This window comes from Hemitrygon akajei, chromosome 4 (assembly GCF_048418815.1).
Source record: "Hemitrygon akajei chromosome 4, sHemAka1.3, whole genome shotgun sequence".
In the NCBI taxonomy this organism is placed as follows: domain Eukaryota; kingdom Metazoa; phylum Chordata; class Chondrichthyes; order Myliobatiformes; family Dasyatidae; genus Hemitrygon; species Hemitrygon akajei.
This window is the reverse complement of record NC_133127.1, coordinates 50,457,163-50,477,687: the sequence shown is the minus strand read 5'-3', so window position 1 is coordinate 50,477,687 and position 20,525 is coordinate 50,457,163. Positions and strand designations below refer to the sequence as shown.

The 20,525-nt window shown below is 41.3% G+C and overlaps 1 protein-coding gene and 1 long non-coding RNA gene across 3 annotated transcripts in view; one reads left to right on the top strand and one right to left on the bottom strand.

Moving 5' to 3' along the window:
• Positions 1-20,525, top strand: part of psd3l (pleckstrin and Sec7 domain containing 3, like) — a 502,996-nt gene that overhangs the window by 56,806 nt on the left and 425,665 nt on the right. The gene's annotated exons all lie outside the window — the stretch shown is intronic.
• The window catches only part of LOC140726322 (uncharacterized), a 34,601-nt gene continuing 31,078 nt past the window's right edge, over positions 17,003-20,525 (bottom strand). The window contains exons 2-3 of the long non-coding RNA XR_012098612.1: positions 17,847-18,258; positions 17,003-17,515 (exon numbers count right to left, since the gene is read on the bottom strand). This is a non-coding gene — a long non-coding RNA (uncharacterized lncRNA). The remainder of the gene's footprint in view (positions 17,516-17,846; positions 18,259-20,525) is intronic.

Sequence of the window (20,525 nt, the reverse complement as noted above, 5' to 3'; positions counted from 1 at the left end):
CTCAAAATGAATTCTGAATCATGGGTTGTTACAGGAGGCAGATTGTGTGCTTTAGCACTAAGACACTTCAACCCGGCCCTTTCCTTCATTGAACTGCTGACTATATGGTCTGCCACACTGTGGATCTGCATCAGTTTGCTCTGATATTTTAGCACCAAATTTAAGCGCATTTGAGCCTACTGGTGCCGCACACTAAATTATTTTGAAAATAACCATTTAGAATGGGAGACAACTATCTACAAGGTTCCTTGAACATCAACTGACTATAAAGCAGCAAGACCAACTCTCCCTGGTCTCCACCCGTGAAGCTTGAGAGAGGCACGAATTCGACTGGAAGTCAATGAAAGTCATGGCGCAAGCGAACAGGCTGCTTCCCAGCAAATTCCTAGAAGCATGGTTTTCCGCGACCAGTTCTATTAACAAGTGCACAGACCTCCAGTCTATTTATGAGCTGACGCGGGCAGAATTCCAGAGCGCAACACACAAAGTCTGCCACACGGCCATTCAGTGACGAGATTTCTTCCCCACATCGCAAATGAATTTCTGAAATGACGACAAATCTGCTGATTGAAAAGCATATAAAGGCCAAGCATTCGGAGGACATACCACAACCAACAGCGCACTGACGATGTCTCCTTGCATGGTCTTCCTGACAGTAAATTGCCAAGATCAGAGAACCACTGAACTGACCTCGAAATTATCTCTCTCCTCTGGGTGCCAGTCTTCAGGGCAGTGCTCGCTGCTTCAAGCAAAAGCTTGGGAATTTTATGAAATGAATTGGAGTTTTGAAATTCAGTTTTCCTTTTTCGGACACAATACAGGTTTCTGTAATTCCAGTATTCCAGGTGGCAATTTGGCACAGGTTTTTTATTGGGAATCTATTGTTTGTCATCCTTGCAGTGGCCCAGGAGCTAGTAATGATGTCTGTTCAGCTGGTAGTCTGAGAAAGCCCGTTTCCCTGATGTATGTGATGGAACAGAATTTGCCGTACTTACTGACAGTTAATGTATATGTGACTCCAGGTTTGCAAGCAACCTTCTGAGTCATATGGTAATACAGCAAGGAAGTAGGCCATTCAGCCCATTTTGCTAATCCAATCCAATTACCTGCCTGAGCTAGTTCCATTTCTCTGTGATGGGCCCATATCCTCTAAACCTTTCCTATCTACAAAGCTGTGCTAAAGTCTTAGACACATAAATATAGCTAGGGTGCCTAAGAATTTTGCACAGTACTGTAGTAATTTTATGTATTGCACTGTACTGGTGCTACACAAAGAAACAAATTTCATGACATATGTGAGTGATAATGAACCTGAATCTGATATGGGTCTCTGTTGTGGACTATAGGGGGCAGGGTGAGGGCAATCATGGTTGGGAAAAGGGGAAGAGAGAGAGAAAGGAGTGGGAAGCACCAGAGTGGTATTCTGTGTAATGAACAATAAATCAATTGCTTTGAATCAAATTACTTTGCCTGATGTCTCAGGGCTGGATATGTCTGCACCCTCACCAACTTGCCCCTGACACTCCTTCTTTGCCATCTGCCCCACACCCATAACAAGGCACACCACCCTCACCATTCCCAACATCCTTTGCTCCCATCAAGTTTACAAGCTTGCTGTCAAATCTCCGCTCCACATTGACAAATACAGAGCTGTGCAAAAGTCTTAGGCACCCCAGCTGTACATATGTACTTAAAACTTTTACACAGTACTGTATCCACCTGTCTAAATATCTTTTAAATGTAATCATAAGAGGGAGTTCTTGAACCAGCTTGCACAACCCTAATCACCTCAAGTATAGCAATGCTATAATCACTTTGCACTACAATAGACAATGTTATTTTCGTACTAATTACGTTATTTCTTGTAAAAAATTATGTTTCATTCATGTTTTTCTTGTGAATGTTGTATACCTAATACTATGTTCCTGTGGAGCTGCTGCAAGTTTCTTGCTGGACCTCTGCATACATGTACTTGCACATGTGACTCGACTTTGAGATTGTCAGAAAACACAAATGTTACGATTGACTCCTAGGACTGATTTTTAAAAAAGTAGAACATGGACTTCATGCTTATTTGAAGCTATATTTCCAACATTCACAAATAATTAACTACAGCCATTGGAAATATAAATAAATATAATACAAAAAGAGAGTAAAAATGGTGAGGTGGTGTTCATGGGTTCATTGTCTATTCAGAAATCTGATAGCAGAGGGGAAGAAGCTATTCCTAAAATGGTGACAGTGCATCTTCAGGCTTTCTGATATAACCATATAACCATATAACAATTACAGCATGGAAACAGGCCATCTCTGCCCTTCTAGTCTGTGCCAGATGCTTACTCTCACCTAGTCCCACCAACCTTCACATTCAGCCCTTAACACTCCATTCCTTTCCTGTCCGTATACCTATCCAATTTTACTTTAAATGACAGTACCGAACCTGCCTCTACCACTTCTACTGGAAGCTCATTCAACACAGCTAACACTCTCTGAGTAAAGAAATACCCCCTTGTGTTACCCTTAAACTTTTGCCCCCTAACTCTCAACTCATGTCCTCTTGTTTGAATCTCCCCTACTCTCAATGGAAAAAGCCTATCCACGTCAACTCGATCTATCCCCTTCATAATTTTAAATATCTGTATCAAGTCCCCCCCTCAACCTTCTACGCTCCAAATAGTAGTGATGAGAAGGGAGCATGTGTGGGTGGTGGGAGACATTAATGATGGATGCCGCCTTTTAGAGGCATCACCTTTTGAAGATGTCCTCGATGGTGGGAGGCTTGTGCCCACGATGGAGCTGGCTGCAATTACAACCCTCTGCAGCTTTCTCTGACCCTATGTAGTGGCCCCTTCGTACTAGGTGGTGATGCAACTAGTTGAGAATGTTCTCCAGAGAATTTCTGTAGAAATTTGCTAGGGTCTTTGGTAACTTAACTAATCTCCTGAAGCTCCTAATGAAATATTGCTGTCGTTGTGCCTTCTTTGTAATTTCATCGATATGTTGGGCCCAGGATAGATCTTCAGAGGTGTTGACACCCTTCTTTTTGTAGGTTTAGGAGACATGAGATAAAATTCACACCTGTGTGCAGACCAAACTGCTGTGGTTGCCATCTCTCGCCACTAGTGCTGAAGGACTGCCCATTCTCCTTGCTTTGCACTGATCACCTCAAATTGACCACCTCAGTCATAGCCTCCTCTGCCTCAACATCCCACTTTGAGTTTGGCTGTGGGAGTCAAGGCAGAACTGAGCCTGACCTGATATCACTGGGACTTGGCTCCAAATCGTGCAGCTGAGAGGAGTGTATGCAAGGTAGGCTGGGGAGAAGAGGTGAGAGGGGGCACGGGGAAAAGTGTACAGAAGGAAGAGAAAGATTTAGTAAAGACATAACCTTCCCAGGCACTAAATCTGATTTAGTTCCTTTAATTGAAAGCAGGACATCAGATTCACTTTCTGCTCCTCAGCTATTGTTTATCTATCTGCTCTCTCCGTCTATCCTTTGTCCCTTTCTCAATTTCTTTCTAACTCCCCATTCCTCCTTTCTCCATCTTGTTGCTTTCTCTCTTTAGTCCCACTCTTTCCTACTCTCACCCATTCTCCTTCTATACTCTGCAACTCCATTCCTCTATCACCCACCATGCCTCCCTCAAGCCCAACTGTCCCTCTCACAACATAGTCCTCCTCTTTATCCTGTCTCTCCTTTTCCTCTCTATAATCTCTTTTTGACTCCATATTTTCCCCCTTGGTCCTGACTGTCCTTGTCGCTAGTTCTCGCTCCCCTGTCTATCACAATCTCTCATTCTGTATTCTCCTCTCTCTCACTTTCATTCCTGTCTCTACCCTCTCTCTATACCCTGATGCCCCTTTCTCTACTACTCTCACACCCCCCTCCATGCTCCCCTTCAGTCCCTCTCTAACCCCACTCTCCTAACTTCTCCCCCTCTTCCTCACTCCTATTCTCTATACACCCAACTCTTCCAATCCACCATCTCCCGCTCCAGCCTCTAAGCCCCTTCCTCTTCCACTACCCCACATCCTTTCTCTGATTTAAAAAAAACCTTCTGTCTCCACATCCCACTCTCTTTGCTCTCCACTCCCCTCCCCGAAGCCCCTTACATCCTGCCCTTATTAACTTCTCTCCACTCTTTTGCATATTCAGAAATATTGGTGTTCCATACTTGTCCAACAATGTGATTAAAACCTTAGTTAACTATTTTTTAATAGTTGCACAATTATTTTTAATTATTTGGCTGCCCTAATTATTATGTTATATAGAATGATAACCATATCTAATGGCATTTACTCCTGGCTGAATTCATTTCATAAACTGGTTGAAATTCTGTCCTTTTTATATCAGCTTGTATTTTTATATTTTGTATTGTGCTGTTTAAGTCGATGCTGATTTAAGGATTTTAAAGCTCTTCAATACAACATGGGCTTGAACAGTAAACAAATATATAGTCAAGCTAATGGGTTTGTATAGGTTGGAGCAGACTCTTGAAAGGTAGGAGAATACATAAAGACACAAGAAATTGTAGATGCTGGAATCTAGAGCAACAAACAGAACTCAGCCGATCAAATAGCATCTGTTGGTGGGAAAGGAACTGTCGATGTTTCAAGTTGAGACTATGCATCGGGATTCAGGCAATCTGATGTGCGGTCGTAATGTGAGACATTAATGATCCCTTTCCCCTCATAGATGATGCTGAACTCATTGAGTTCCTTCAGAAGATTGGTGGAGTGAAGATCTGGACTGCTTCACCCAGTGTACGTTGAAGTCGTGAACCACCCTCCTGACTGTCACCCTTCCCTGAACTCTGCTTCCTGCTTCAGCTGGTGCTCAAACTAACTAACCTTCATCCTTGCCGGGACCTCAGAGCTGCCTGCTGCAGTCCATAGCACACGAGATATAATGAACATTCTGTTTTGTATGCAGTAGGATTTCTGTCTGATGCATTTGCCAGCTAGTTTCTCAGCTTGTTATGTTCTCTTTTCAATTCTCTGCTTAATATTAGTAAAAAATGAATTGTATCTGTATTATTCTCTAGAATACTCAGGGGGGAGGGATGGCAGGGGGTTGCTAAGTGTATCTACCTAAACAACATAAAGAGGAATCAGTTCTATGCACCTCCTCCCAGATCCAACCTGTTAAGTACTATCAATGTAGGTAAAAGAGCAGTTGAGCAGATGTTACAGCTCTTGAATGAGTATATCCCTGATACTGCATGAGCCAGGCACATTACAGAAGGGAATAAACGACTGCTTTATTTCAGCAAGAATCAACAATTCTCCGGTTACCACTGCACATTTTGTGGTAGTGTTTAAGAGGCAGTAGGGAAGATCATTATGTTGGAACAACTGGTGGCACTAGCATTGTAATGAAACCACCTGGATTCCTCCACTCGCGTTGGACAACTGCAGAGTTCACATCGCCAAGACCTTCCTTTACCATTTTGGCTTTTAATGGTGACTGGACTTTAGCCTCATGAGGATACTTCAACATATACTTCACCATCCTGGGAACTCGATGTTCAACATTATATAATGTGGCTTCCTGGGATGTGTCTCCATAGAGCTCAGACTTGCTAAGATAAAGCAACTTCCAAACGGAGAGAGAACTATCTCAAAGTGATGCCGGATATAAAGAAGTGAAATTGTGTACATAATTCAACTTCTCTGCTATTCTATGAAAAGCTAATGAGTAAAAAAAATAGCTGTTAGCATTCCAAAAGACTATTAACAAATTGACAAATGTAATTGATAGTGGTTCACATCATCTCTCATTTTAATTTTAAATTTAGTATTTCCGACCAATATTCATGAATTATGAGCAGTTTTCATATTGTTCAGCAATAGAATAGATGTGGCTGAGAACATTTCTTAATATGAAATGCAGTAAGCGTTTCTGAGATAACTGAGTGAGTCAAGCAGACTCTGTAGAGGGAAATGGATAATTGATGTTTTGGGGTTGAGACTGTTCTGCCCAGATGAAGGGGTCAACCTGAAATGCCAGCTGCGCACTTCCCTCTACAGATGTTGCCTGACCCACTCATTTCGTCTTGCAACTTCTTTTTTGCTCCAGATTCTGACATCTGTAGTTTCTTGCATCTCCTGATGTACATTAGATTTGATTGAAGTGGTCAAAAAGGGTAGTCATACTTTAATTTTATGAAGTTGCTTTTGGCTTACTGAACTGCATGGAGCTAAATATCTGGAGCTGTATCGGCATCCGATTGACATCAGCAATATTAACTCATTGAATGGATATTTTCTATTTCTATTCTGTCTGTGAATTGAAACATTGTGGCTTTGTCTGTCAAATCAAGCAAGTTATGCTTAACCTCAGAAGAATAAGTAAATGATTTGTGATCTTTTATTTCACAATTAGCATCCTCGATGTTTTGTTCTAGCAAAAGCTCAACATGTTGCTTAACATATTATAGTTCTGCATGTCGACATAAGAGACTGCAGATGCTAGAATCTGGAGCAACAAACAATCTGCTGGAGGAACTCAGTGGATTGAGCAGCATCTGTGGGGGAAGTAATTGTTAAAGTTTCAGGTTGAAAGCTTGCATCAGTACAATTTCTTTCCTCCCACAGAATCTGTTCCACCCACGGAGTTGCTTTAGCAGATTGTTTGTTGCTACAGTTAGGTATGTGTTTCAGCACAATCTGTCTAGTCCATATCACAGCCATGATGTGTCTTCTTTTATCCATTTAGGTGAGACATGCTGTGCATTTGTTAATGCTCCATAATGATACAGAAAGCTGTAATATTCAGCAAAAGAGGACCGTGCTCATATCTGTGCTGGCTTCAAAATTCAGAGTAAAACAATAGCTATGAGTAGCCTACCTCCCTTCCTTTCCTTTCGCTGCATGTTCTAATAAAGAGGTATCATACCTATGGAACATTTGGTAATAGACTTAGAAATGTCATTGGTGCAGATGTACAGGTGCACTTGAAGTTAGATGCAGGCACACCTGACTCTAGCACTAGTAGATGGACTCAGTAGTGAATTGTGTAACATACTGAGCTGAGGGGCTGGGTATACTTCATATCTGACTCCTCTGCTGCGAATCAGCTGATGGTGCCACATCTAGTTTGGCACTATTCATTTCAATGGGACACTGACCTTCATTGAAAGGTAACTTTAGCTCAAATCTTATTGTTCTGTATTTAACTCTGTGGTTATGTTGTAGATTTATGGGCAGTGAAGTGTTTTTAAAATAATTTCTGGTAATGTTTAAAGATTTTTTAAACAATGCCAATGGCTTTCAAATATTTCTAATCATTTAACAGTGAAATATTCCTTTGTCAGCATGGTACTGGTGATGGGTCCTCCTCTGGAAGCAAATGCCCGTACAGCTCAGAGGCTTGCTTATCACTCCTAGAGCAGTTTACTTGTGGGATGTTTGCAAAACTGAAGGATCAAGGCCATGGGAGCCAACCTGGTGAAGGGGCACTCACTAGAGTTTAGAGGAAGGAGAGGTGGATCTCACTGAAACCAATGAATTATATTAAAGGCCTGTATAGAGTGGATGTGCAATCGGTGTTTTCTGTAATGGGGGAATCTAGAACCAGAGGGCATGGCCTCAGAATAGAAGTACATCCCTTTAGAAATGAAATGAGGAGGAATTTCTTCAGCTAGAGGGTGGTGAATCTGTGGAATTCATTGTCACAAACGGCTGTGGAGGCCAAGTCAGTGTGTATATTTAAAGTGGAAGTTGATAGGTTCTTGATTACGGTAGTCAGAGCGTCAAAATTATTGGGAGAAGGCAGGAGAATGGGGTTGAGAAGGATAATAAATCAGCCAAGATAGAATGACAACAGACTCGATGGGCCAAATGGACAAATTCTGCTCTTACATTTTATGAGACTTGGCGGGGGGGGGGGGGGGGGCATGATCGCTCCCATCCGTCCAGCAATCTATTTGGCACTCTATCGAGCAGAAGTTACCATAGCATTAGGTATACATGTATATAGTTGAATGACAATAAACTGAACTTGAACTTGATTCAGCTTGATCTAATCTATGTTGTGTCCACAGTCATCAAGAAGAGTTTGAATTGCTAGGCCATGCAGATTAATGGTCTACCTGCGTGGTTACTGGAAACACTGCGCTGATCTTTTTTTTACAGGCTTACTTGTCCATCACCTAGAAGATCCAGTACAGTAGAGATATGTTCACATGTACATTGGAGACTCAGGAAAGAGCAGATGCTGCAATCTTGGGCAATAAACAAACTACACGAGAAGTTCAGCAGGCCAAACAACATCTGTGGAGGCAGAGGAATGGCCAATGTTTCAGGTCATTGAGATTAAAGAACAAGGTCAAAGAAGAGAAGAGAAACACAGAGACTACAGAGGGAGAGCAATGAAAAAAGGAGGCACAGAACTCCCATCGAAGAGGACATTTTCAAAGTGAGACTACCTCAAAGAGACTTTACAGTGGAACAGTAAACTGGAGAAATGTGAGCTTGCCGATGCTGTTATCTGGAGCAAAGGATGCTGCTTCTCGCTGTTCTTCATTACATCTTTAGTCTCTCATTCTTGACTGAAACACCAACCATTCCTCTGCATCTGTCGATATTGCTGATCTGATCAAATTCCTCCCGCAATTTGTTTTCCTTTGCTCCACATATTTTTTTTTTCTTTGTTGCCCACCATTTTCGTTTGGCTTGGATGTTGTTGCTGGTTCACATTCTTGGAAATCCTTTCCGAACAACATTGTGTGGTATATGAATTGCTGTGCTTCAAAAGTAGGGCAGAAAGAAGAGCAACAATGTCAGCAAAGGCAGTATTGCAAGAACGATGATCCCTTTAAGCAGAATTGCAGAAAAATCCTTGTTTATTATCATATGCAGACAGGAATGTCATTGGTACAAGTAAAGCCTTCTGCATTCCAGATTACAATCACTGATGAACAACAGCACAAATAAACACATGAACAAGAAAACAAATTGAAGCACGTAGTCAAAGATGCTGTGTATTTTATTTGTACAAATTGAAATTATTCGGGTAATAGGTAAGTTTTTTATGACCGTAAGATACAGGAGCAGAATTAAGCCGAGTCTGCTCTGCCATTTCATCATGGCTGATCCAATTTTCCTCTCAGCCCCAGTCTCCTGGTTTCTCCCTATATCCCTTCAGGCCCTGAGCAATCAACGATCGATCAACTTCTGCCTTAAGTATACATAAAGGCTTGGCCTCCACAGCTGCCTGTGGCAAAGAATTCTCCAGATTCATCACTCTCTGGCTAAAGGAATTCCTCCTCATCTCTATTCTAAAAGGACACCCCTCTATTCTGAGGCTGTGTCCTCTGGCCTTGGACCTTACTTCCATAGGAAATGTCCCCTCCACATCCACTCTATCAAAGCCTTTCACCATTTGATAGGTTTCAATTAGGTCCCTCCTCATTTTCTGAATTCTAGTGAATTCAGGCCCATCAACTGCTCTTAATATGAAAAGCGATTCAATCTTGGAATCATTTTTGTGAACCTTCTTTGAACCCTCTCCAGTTTCAGCATATCCTTTCTGAGATAATGGGCCCAAAATTGCTCACAATACTCCAAGTGAGGCCTCACCAGTGCTTTATAAAGTCTCAACATTGCATCCTTGCTTTTATATTCCGCTCCTTTTGAAATGAATGCTAACATTGCATTTGCCTTCCTCACCACAAACTCAACCTGCAAGTTAACCTCTAGTGAATTCTGCACAAGGATTCCCAAGTCCATTTGTGCCTCAGTTTTTGTATTTCTCTCCATTTAGAAAATAGTCAACCCTTTCGTTTCTTCTACCAAAGTACATAAACGTACATTTTCTGACATTGTATTCCATTGGCCTTTTTTTTTTTACCCATTCTCCTAATCTATATAAGTCCTTCTGTAGCCACTCTACTATCTTAAAACTACTTGCCCTTCCACCTGTCTTCATATCATGTGCAAACTTTGCAACAATGTCATCAATTTCATCTTTCAAATCATTGACATAACGTAAAAAAAGAATTGTTCCCAACACAGACCCCAGTGGAACACCACTAGTCACTGGCAGTCAACCAGAAATTGCACCCTTTATTCCCACTCTTTACATCCTACTGCTTTATCCATGCTAGAATCTTTCCTGTAATGTGTGTGTGTAGGCCTCCGTTTGTCTCGATAGACCATGGATTTGCACCTTGGGAAGTTTCCAGGGCGCAAGCCTGGGCAAGGTTTTTTTTATGGAAGACCGGCAGTTGCCCAAGCTGCAAGTCTCCCCTCTCCACGCCACCATTGTTGTCCAAGGGAAGGGCATTAGGTTCCTGTAATACCATGGGCTTGTAGCTTATTAACCAGCCTTGTGTGGCACCTTGTCAAAGGCCTTCTGAAAATCGAAGTACACAATATTAACCAATACTCCTTTGACTAGTCTGCTTGTTATTTCTTCAAAGAATTCCAACAGATTTGTCAGGCAAGATTTTCTCTTGAGGAAATCATGCTGACTGCAGCCTATTTTATCACGTGCCATCAAATACCCTGAGACCTCATCCTTAATAATTGACTCCAACACCTTTACAACCACTGAGGTCCAACTAACTGGTTTATAGTTTCCTTTCTTCTGCCTCTCTCTCTTCTTGAAGAGTGGAGTGACATTTACAATTTTCCAGTCTTCGGGAACAATATCAGAATCTAATGATTCTTGAAAGATCTTTACAAATGCCTGCACAATCACTTCCACCACCTCTTTCAGAACCCTGGGCTGTACAACATCTGGTCCAGGTGACTTTCAGACCTTTCAGTTCCCAAGAACCTTCTCTCTAGTAATGGTAACTTCACGCACTTCATGACCCCTGACACCAAACTGCTAGTGTCTTCCACAGTGAAGACTGATGTAAAATATTTATTCAGTTTAACTGTCATTTCCTTGTCTCCCATTCCTATCTCTCCAGCATCACCTTTCAGTGGTCCAATATCCACCCACGTCTCTCTTTTACACTTTATGTATTTGAAGAAACTTTTGGTATCCTGTTTAATATTATTGGCCAGCTTACTTTTGTATTCCATCTTTACCTTCTTAATGACTTTTTAGTTGCTTTCTGTTGGTGTTTAAAAGCTTCCCAATCCTCTAACTTCCTGCTATTTTTTTTTGCTCTATTATATGCCCTCTCTTTGGCTTTTTTGTTGGCTTTGACTTCTTCTGTTGGCCATGGTTATGTCATTTTGCTTTTAGAATACTTCTTCTACCTTTTGATGTATATGTCCTGAGCCTTCTGAATTGCTTCCAGAAATTCTAGCCATTACTGCTCTGTCGTCCCTGTCAATGCTCTTTTCCAATCAATTCTGGTCAACTCCTCTTTCATGCCTCTTCAATTCCTTTTACTCCACTGTAATACTGATACATCTTTAGCTTCTCCTTCTCAAATTTCAGGAGGAATTCTTTCATATTATGATCACTTCCCCTAAGGGTTCTTTTACCTTGAGCTCTCTAATCAATTCTGTTTCATTGCTCAACACCCAATCCAGAATAGCTGATCCCCTGGTGGGCTCAATCACGAGCTGCTCTAAAAAGCCATCTCATAGGCATTCTAGAAATTCCCCCTCTCAGAATCCAGTACCAATCTGATTTTCCCAATCTACCTGCATTTTGAAATTCCCTCGTGACTATTGTAACATTGCCCATTTGGCATGCGTTTTCTATCTCCCATTGTAATTTGTAGACCATATTCTTCCTACTGTTTGGGGATCTGTATAAAACTCCCATAAGGGTATTTTTATCCTTGTAGTTCCTTAGGTCTATCCACAATGATTCAACACCTTCCAACCCAATGTCATCTCCTTTTAAAATTTGATTTCATTTTTTACCAACCAAGTAACGCCGTCCCTTCTTGCTTTCCTGTCTATCCTTTTGATACAATATATATCATTGGACATTAAGCTCCTAGCAATAATCTTCTTCCTGTCATGATACAGTAATATCCACTCCAACATACATGCAAATCTGTAACTGCTACAAGATTCATTTACATTATTTAAAAATAACACTTTCAGTCCTGTATTCACCCTTTTTGATTTTTAAAGTCTTCTTTCAGGTTCTGTCATTAATAAATTCAGTCCAGTAAACTATTCTAAATGTACCTGGCATTTTGCCTATTGGAGCAACAGATCCACAGCAGATAGCATCTTACTGGCTTTTCAGTCAGCCCTGGAACATCTAGACAGCAAAGATGCATACATCAGGATGCTCTTTATCAACTACAGCTCAGCATGTAGCAGCATCCCCTCGAAAATAATCACTAAGCTTCAAGACCTTGGCTTCAATACCTCCTTGTGCAATTGGATCCTCAGCATTCTCACTTGCAGACCAGCTGCATGGTGCCACAATAACAACCTCTCACTCAATGTCGGTAAGACCAAGGAGGTGATTATTGATTTCAGAAGGAAGAAGCTGGGGTTCCATGAGCCAGTCCTCATTGAGAAGGTCAGCAACTATAAATTCCTCGGTGTTATTATTTCAGTGGATCTGCTGTTGGTCCAGCACGTAAATGTCATTATGAAGAAGGCATGGTAGCCTCTACTTCCTTAGCAGTTTGTGAAGATTTGGCATGACATCTCAAACTTTGACAAGCTTCTATAAATGTGTGGCGGAGTGTATATTGAATGGCTGAAACACCATTGCCCTTGACTGGAAAATGCTACAAACGTAGTGGATATATCCCAGTGCATCACGGGTAAAGCCCTTCCTACCATTGAGTACATCTACACAAAACATAGTCGTAGGAGGGTAGCATCCATCATCAGAACCCCCATCACCCAGGGCATGCTTACTTCTCCCTGTTGCCATATGGAAGAAGGTATAGGAGCCTCAGGACTCACATCACCAGGTTCAGGAATAGTTATTACCCCTCAACCATCAAGCTCTTGAACCAAAGGGATGACTTCACTTGCCCCATCATTGAAATATTCCCTCAACCTATGGATTCACTTTCAAAGTCTCTCATCTCATGCTTTTGATATTTATTATTTATTATCATTATTTCTTTCTTTTTCTATTTACAGTCTGTTGTCTTTTGGACACTGGTTAAGTGCCCAAATTGGTGTGATCCTTCATTGAATCTGTTACGATTATCATTCTTTTGTGGATTTATTGAGTATGCCCACAAGAAAATGAATCGCTGGTTGTATATTGTGACATATATATACTTTGATGATAAATTTACTGTGAACTTTGACAGTTCTCTTCAGCCAGTGGCACATGGCAGGACTTAAAATCTGCCAGTTTCTGAAGAACTAGAAACATTTAGAGGGACAGGGTCAAAAGTGGGGAAGTGTGACTAAATTAGATAGACATCTTTGTAAGCATGGATGCATTGTGCCAATGAGCTGTTTCTATGTAGGTCTCTTCAGACATGAAGGAACAGATGTGTATGGGCACATGTCCTTAACATTCCATGATACATATTAGTTTTGGATGATTATGGGGTGAAAACTGAGCGCCTGCCTGTTAAACCTTGTCATCAGTTGATGTTCGCTAAGTATTTCATAAACTAAACATTTCTCAAATACTTCAATTCTAATCAAATCTTAGTTTTGCTTCACAATAAACCACATATTTTCTTATCTGAACCTTTGTATTAGAGTGACAGAACCTGTGATTTGTCACATTCGCAGGTTTGAGTCGGGTCAGTGTTCAATTTGTCTTCTAGTCTTGTGTGGCTGTTACACTGCCTTTTCCCAAGTAGTAGAGAGGTGACTGCTTGTTCACCCTGGCCCATCATAGCCACCTCCTTGTTAATGGCCTATGACAGTCAGCATTTCCCTTAACACAGACTGACAAGAAGATGGGAAAGGAACATATATTATTTATTGACCATATCAAGTTGGGTTTTCAGTGGATTACTGAAGGCAACTATCGCAACTGCTTCTCTGCCTCTCTTCAATCTCTGTACATGTGCATAATGTAGTTTCATAAAGTGATATGGCTGTGTTTCAGGCTGGGGAGAAAGATTTCAAGTCCGATTAACTCCAGCCATGGGAACTTACAGATGTATCATGCCTCAGTTAAGGGAAACCCTAGAGCAAAGTTGACTGGCTACCAGACAGTGGTGAATGAAATCCAGGGTAATGCTGCTGTCAAGGTCTGTTCAAGGCTCAGCACACAAATGACTGCCACTAATGGACTGTTATACAGTATCATCTGTGCAGGCATTATCTTTCCTCTCCCGACCTCCAACCTTTCTCAGAATGTACAGTGTTGAAAGCTAAATCAAAATGAGAATGTTAAATGGGTATGGTGACAGATACATTTAGGCCATGACGGGCTTGTTTGGACTTCCTACTGGAGTTGCTCATGCCCAAAAGGATTTCTTCACAAAGAATTAAATTATACACTCACTGGCCACTTTATCAGCTACGCCTGTACACCTGCTCATTAATGCAAATACCTAATCATCAAATCATGTGGCACCAACTCAATGTATAAAAGCATGCAGACATGGTCAAAAGATTAAGCTGTTGTTCAGAACGGAGAAGAAATGTGATCTAAGTGACTTTGAACATGGAATAGTTGTTGGTGCCAGACAGACTGGTTTAAAATATCTCAGTAATTGCTGATCTCCTGGGGTTTTCACACACAACAGTTGCTAGAGTTTACAGAGATGGTGTAAAAAACAAAAAAAAATCTAGTGAGTGGGATGAGTGGGATTTCTATGGGTGAAAATGCCTTTTTCATGAGAGAGGTCAGAGGAGAATTGCCAGACTGGTTCAAGCTGACAGGAAGGCAACAGTAATGGCAGGCAGTGATCAGTGCAAGAGGTCATCTATTGGTGACACAACACAAGCTTTAAAAAGAGCTTGGGTGCTTTTCAGTTCTTTTTCACCAGGCTGCCAATAAAGAAAAATGATATGTGAGCGGAGCGGCCATTATTGGAGTGGGACAGTTTTAGAGTGGGAGTGGTCTGGCTTTGGATCAAGAGGCTCGGGCAAGCACAGGCAGGGGTTCTAAGTAAATATCTAGCAAGTATTTTTTACTGTTAGTACATAGTGTGCTGAGAATGGGTTCAGAGGTAATTGTCTGTTCTTTGTGTGAGTTCTGGGGACTCTGGGAGACCTCCAGTCTCCTTGATAACTACACCAGCACAAAGTGCACCAAACTGCAGCTCCTTGATAACCTTCAGCTCATATGGGAGAATGAGGAGATGATAGATAGGAGCTACACGGAGGTGGTCACACTCCTAAGTTTCAGGAGGAAGGTACCTGGATGACTGTCAGGAGAGGTAAAGGGAATAGGCAGAGTACCCCTGTGGCCATTCCCCTCAATAACAAGAATACCGCTTAGGATACCACTAACAGTCACAGGAATACAGGCCATTGGCCGTCTGAAAAGTCTGAAGGTGGATAGATCACCTGGGTTTATCGCAGGCTTCTGGAAGAGAATGTGGATGCATTAATAATGAATTTTCAAGAATGATTCTGGAATGGTTCTGTTGGATTGAAAAATTGCAAATGTCATTCAATTCTTCAACAAGGGAGGCAGGCAGAAGAAAGGGAATTATAGGCCAATTAGCCTGACTTCAGTGGTTGGAAAGTTGTTGCAGTCTATTATTAAGGATGAGGTTTTGGAGTACCTAGAGGCACATGAAAAAATAGGCCAAAATCAGCATTGTTTTCCAAAGGGGAAATCTTGCCTGACAAAATTGTTGGAATTATTTAAGGAAATAAGAGGCAGAATAGACAACAGAGAATCAGTGGGTGCTATTTACTTGAATTTCAGAAGGCCTTTCACAAGGTGTTGTACATGAAGCTGCTTAACAAGATAAGAACCCATGGTATTACCAAAAAGCTACCAGCATGGATAGAAGATTGGCTGACTCACAGGAGGCAAAGAGTGGGAATACAAGGGGCCTTTTACCTGTTGGCTGCTGGTGATTAGTGATGTGCCACAGGGGTTGTGGTTGGGACTGCTTTGTTACGTGTTATTTGTCAATGATTTGGATGAAGGAATTGATGGGTTTGTGGTCAGGTTTGCAATCTATATGAAGATGGGGAGAGGCAGGTAGTGTTGAGGAAGCAGGGTGTTAACAGAAGGAATTAGACAGATTGGGGAATGCTCAAAGAAGTGGCAGATGGAATATAGTGTAGGAAAGTGCATGGTCATGCTCTTTGGCAGAAGGAAAAAAGGTGTGGACTATTTTCTAGATGGGTAAGAAAAATTCTAAAATTGGAGTTGCAAAGGGACTTGGGAGTCATTATGGAGGAGTCCCTAAAGGTTAGCTTGCAGGTTGAGTTGGTAGGAAGGAAGGCAAATGCAATGTTGGCATTCATTTCGAGAGGACAAGAATATAAAAACAAGGATGTAATGTTGAGGCTTTATAAGGCATTGGTCAGATCACACTTTGAGTATTGTGAGCAGTTTTGGGGTTCTTATCTAACTAAGAAAGGGGGTGCTTACATTGGAGAAGGTTCATGAGAATAATGCAAGTAATGAAAGGGTTAACATATGAGGAGCACTTGATGAGTCTGGGCCTGTAGTCACTGTAGTTCAGAAGAACGAAGGGCGATCTCATTGAAACCTGTCCAATATTGAAAGGTCTAGGCAGAGAGAATGGGGAAAGGGTGTTTCTTGTAGTTGGGGGTGGGGTGTCTGGGACCAGAGGGCACAGCCTCAGAATTAAGGGAAGTCCATTTAAAGATGAAGAAAATTTTTTTTAGCCAGAGGGTGGTGAAGCTGTGGAATTCATTGCCGCAGACAGCTGTGCAGGCCAAGTATTTGGGTATATTTAATGCAGATGTTGTTACGTTCTTGATTAATCAGGGCATTCATGATTATGGGGAAAAGGCAGGAGAATAGGATTGAGAGGGATAATAAATCAGCCATGATGGAATAGTGGAGCAGATTCAATAGACTGAATGGCTCGATTCTGGTCCTATGGTATCTCAGATAACCACACATGACAATAATGGTGTGCAGAGGAGCATATCCAAACACCCAACATACTGAACTTTGAAGTGGTTGGGCTACAGTAGCAGACCACAAACATATACTCAGCGGCCACTTTAGGGGGGTACCTAATATAGTGACCACTGACTGTAAATGTTAGCCTCTCCTTCACGGCTAGATTTGCATCAGTTTTCTGGTGCGAAGTTGTCAAAGTGTGAATAGTGTTTCTGGTCATATGTACAAGTGTGCATACATGCAAGGAAAAACTTACCTGCAGCACCATCACAAGCACACAACATCATATAAGCAGCTTTCACAAGGAAACCATAAACTAACCATGAATTATACACGTTTTACAAGAAAGAACATAATTAAAAACTAAATAAATTTATTTTAGTCCAAAGAGATCACCGTGTTGCTAAACTGTAACAAATAGGATTTTGTAGGTTGGTTCAAGAATTGAGTGGTTGAAGGGAAGTAGCTGTCCTTGAATCTAGTAGTGCGGGACTTCAGACTCCTATACCTCCTGCTTGATGGTTGTTGTGAAAAGATGGCATGGCCCAGATGGTGAAGGTCTTTGATGTTGCGTCCTTGATGTAGCGCCCCCTGTATATCAAAGGTTCAAAGGTACATTTAATGTCAGAGAAATGTATACAATATACATCCTGAAATTCTTTTACTTCACAAGCATACATGAAAACAGAGGAGTGCCCCAAGGAATGAGTGACAGTTATATGTTAGAACCACAGAGTACCCCCCCCCAGCTCCCCCCACCCTCCCATAAGCAGCAGCAGAGCAACGAACCCCCCACTGTTCCCCCACCAGAAAAAAAGCATCAGTGACCCAACCACACACTCAAGCATACAGCAAAGCATCAATAAAGACACAGACTTGCAGTACCCCAAAGACTACTCGTTCACCCAGTAATTCGACATACCACAGGCTCTCTCTCTCTCCCTGATGAGGGAAAATGAGGTGTCTCCATTTCACAGCGAGAGGGGAGACATAACAAACAACTCGCTGATTTACAATGTTAAAAGTCTGTTGCGTCGCTTCTTCTGAGCTCTGTGCCCAAAGTACTCGGGTCTCTGGGCACACAGCCAGCAGCCAGCTCACCGCTTTTGATCTTCCATCTTCCACGACACACCAATTTCCTGTGGTGCCAACAACCTCGAGTCTGCCCGCCTCCAGAGCTAGGAAATCCCAGAACCCTGAAGGCGCGCTGGTCTTCTCGGCCGCGTCCTTGGCATATCAAATAGTGGCCAGTCGTGAGACCCTGAGAGCGGGTCCCATTCCCGTGAGGAACTTAAGTCAGTGCATAACTCCAAGTCAGGGTCTTCAAATGAACACTGAAAGGGAAAAATAGAGATATTAAAGATAGAATTAGAGCTGTTTCTGAAGATGTGAGCAAAGGAGTCAGGAGTCGCCATTAAATGCCATCGTTCTCCTAAGCTCGTCCACTTTCTTTTCTTATATACTACAAATTCACTCTATTTCTTAGATTATCAGCAGTTGCAAATCACCCCCCACCCTTTGTTAAAGGGTGTTCTTAGCTAAAATTGATTGATTTTTGGACGGGGTATCAAGTCTGCATATATGATGCTATCAAATGAACTAAACTATTCTTGTTCCTTTCTTGTCTGTTCTTAGTAAAGTAACATTTTATTTTTTATTCTGTAATTCAAAGCAAACAAAATAATAACAACTTCAGGGAGACTTTCAAAGCATTTTATAATCACTAAGCCTTATTTTAAAATCGATCACTATATGTAGGCCTCTGTGTGTATAGCAGAATCCTACAAATTCCAATGATATTAGGACACAAATATTCTGCTCTTTCATGATTTTCCTTAAGGATTATTTATTTATCTTTCCTGCCTCAGACAAAAAAAAGCCATCTATGTTCTTCTAGCTGCACACAGTTATTAAAAGTATCACGGACTGCCAATACAATGAGACATGATTGTATTTTTCCAATTGAAAAGAAAGAGCTAATTACTTATTCTCTATAAAGGTGGAGAAAATCATAGCAAAGCTATCCCATTAATATAACTACTTAAACACACGTTAATATAACTACTTAAATCTGCAGATGCTGGAAATTCAAGCAACACACACAAAATGCTGGTGGAACGCAGCAGGCCAGGCAGCATCTATAGGAAGAAGCACAGTCGACGTTTCGGGCCCAGACCCTTTGTCAGGACTGACTGAAAGAGGAGATAGTAAGAGATTTGAAAGTGGGAGGGGGAGGGGGAAATCCAAAATGATAGAAGATCGGAGGGGGAGGGGTGAAGCTAAGAGCTGGAAAGTTGATTGGCAAAAGGGATACACAGCTGGAAAAGGGAGAGGATCATGAGATGGGAGGCCTAGGGAGAAAGAAAGTTGGAGGGGAGCACCAGAGGAAGATGGAGAGCAGGCAAGATTGTGAGAGGGGCAGAGAGAGAAAAGAGAGAGAGAAAAAAAGAGAGAAAAAGAAAGAAAGGGGAAAAATAATAAATAAACAAATAAATAAAGGATGGGGTAAGAAGGGGAGAAAGTCATCTTTGAATGTTTTTGCACATTACTTCAAAAAGTAAATGAAGGTTAACATTAATTTCCACCAATCATTTCAGCTGATTGGTTTGAAACAAGTGCGAGAAACAATGAGGAGGTTTCCGTCACCATCAAAGCTAAGCTGGGAGCAGCCTGTCAGGGAAATAGAGAGCTCTTAAACTGAGGATCTCTAGACAACTGATTCACCTAGATAATGCTAAGTATATAGTAAAGCTTGAAGACATCAAACCCAGGAACAGATGTCTTCACTGATAAAATTGTCAATTATTGATGAGTCCTGGATTCTGCTGACATCTGCTGAAGTCCAAAAAAAAGTCTAAAGTTTAATGCCTAAAGCTACCAATTAGTTTAATGACCAGCTTCCATGATTTATTTCTGACAACATAAAATAAAATTACTGTGTCCACAAGTCTGAATATCTTAACAATTTGTTTTCATGATCTGTTACAAGACTTTTCAAAGTCTGTAGCTCAATTTTTAAGCTGAAGTCAGACGGCTTATACTGAATGGCCTCAGGCTAGACATTCAACATCCTACGGCCCGGATATATAATGATATCTGACCTTCATTGACCCTCATGTCCCTGTATGTATTCGAAACCTGCACTGGAACAGATATCTGTATTCCCATGTCTTGGGAAACAATTGAAACAGAAATTGATGGCTAATTGGTAAGTTTAAATAGATTAGAGATTCTTGGAAACCAAAACTATTAAAGGATATGTAGAAAATGAAAGTAAGATAACTTGGGTTCATATCTGTTGTGATAATGAAGAATGAAAAAGGCTCAGAAGAATAAAAGACCTACTCTCATTTCTGTGTTTTAAGTACATTAAATGATCCTTTTCACTTTTGTTTTCTCTTTCGTTTCACTTTACTCTCACACAATTTATCTCTCTTCCATTTTTCTCTGCCTCTTTTCTCTCTCTCCTTTCCATATTGTTACCATTTTCCTGCCCTTTGTACTCTTTCATTCTGTATCATTGTTCTTTGTCCTTTTGTTTCTATTTTCTTTTGCTTTCTTTATTTCCCTACCTTCCCTCTATTCCTTTGTAGTCATCCTT